We start from the raw sequence: 1,712 nt of genomic DNA on the forward strand, positions 1-1,712 counted from the left end.
CCTGACCAGGCTTTGATGGCTGAATGATCACAACTGGACTAGAAGAAGAAAGAAGGGGGGAGGGGAGAGTAACCTGCTACAATTTGATGAACTTTACCTATTCTTATGGATGTAGTAACTCAAAAATGGGAACAAATATTTACAGCGAGGATCACTCCCACTCCTTCAGTATACAGGGTTGACAGGGATGGGCAACATAGACAATGACTACCCAAAATGGTGGGGGGGTGGGGACTATAAAGTCAAGAAGTGACTGGCTGGCTTAAAAGCTTTCAAGAGGGAGCCTAGTTCCAGATGGAGCAGGGGAAGGTAGGCTCACCGCTGAATGATTTCCAATCCGTTAGGACCAGGCTGGCAAAAAGAAATGGGGATAAGACTCTTGTGTTACAATAATGAATAATTGCCATCAGTTCTGACTGTGAGGCTAGGAAATTTAGAGGTAGATGTTTTTTGACAAAAGGAGGAGAGTGATAGATTTTGCAGCCCAGGAGCAGAAGTCCCTGGGACCATAAAGTAAGAAGAACGGAGAGCGTGACCCTACCCAGAGAGGCAATGACGCCAGGGTTGGAGACAAAGATGATGATGTGGACAGATGAAGCAGCTGGGGACACTGGACTCAGGGAAGGAGAAGGGCTGTGTGCTGGCGGCCAGTTGGGGTGGGGGGAGGCCTGTGTGGTGTACCCTTTGGGGTTATTTGATGATGCATGGAGGGGATTGTAATCATTGCAATGAAACGAAATACGATAGGATGAGTGTAAAGCTGATGCTCTCCTATGTAAATCTCACAATAAAAACTTTTAAAAAAAAAAAAAAGGACCAATGCTGTATGACCTCACTTGTATGAATAATCTATAATAAGTAATGTATAGAGGCCAAAGTTTATTAGTAGTTAGATATCAGGTACTCAAAGGGGTAGGAAATATGAAATTATTGCTTAAAGATATGGTGCAGAGATTTACTTTTACAGCCCTTCTAGCTATAGTCTTTGTGAACCTTATTATTATTTAATGTGGTTCTTCAAGCCAGTCTTTGACAAGAAAATTTCAGTATAGTAATGAGGAAGAGAATATTTTGAGTATTCATAAAGGTAAAGGCATTCCTTGGGAGATGGTGACCTCACAAAACCTAAAGACATAAGAAAATAGAGTGTTTTTTTCAAAACTGTATGTCAGCATTCAGAATTCAGGATTGGGTCCCATACCATAGAGCTCTCATGGGTAGGCTAGGAGCACCTGTGCCTCCATTATCTCTGTGCTGCAATTGCAGCATGTGAGTTCCACATACACTGCAATTACCAGAGAAGAAATCATCACACTGCCTAGCATGGACCTCTGATAAGACTCCTCCACCACCAATGGAATGCTGGGAAATGGAAAAAGAAAGAGATGCCAATGAAAGTTCTTCCAGTGACAACAATGACCTCCGAAAAACAGACTGGGTCCCACTCAGCAACAAACTTGTGTAGAGCAGAATAGTATCAGTATGAATCTGAATACCATCTGGAAGAATCAGTGTGCAGTAGAGATAGATTAAAAGAAGCTTAAGCTGCTCCTTGAAAACCCTATACAGGGTCTCTATGAGTCACAACTAACTCTACCATACAAAACAACAATCCACAAACCAGCCTGGAGCAGCTAGAAGAACAGAAGATACTTCTTGAAAGAAAGACCTACAGGAAAAATACAAAACAATAGAGGCAGATGGACTGTTAC

Source organism: Chrysochloris asiatica, unplaced genomic scaffold (genome assembly GCF_000296735.1).
Source record: "Chrysochloris asiatica unplaced genomic scaffold, ChrAsi1.0 scaffold00042, whole genome shotgun sequence".
NCBI classification, from domain to species: Eukaryota; Metazoa; Chordata; class Mammalia; order Afrosoricida; family Chrysochloridae; genus Chrysochloris; species Chrysochloris asiatica.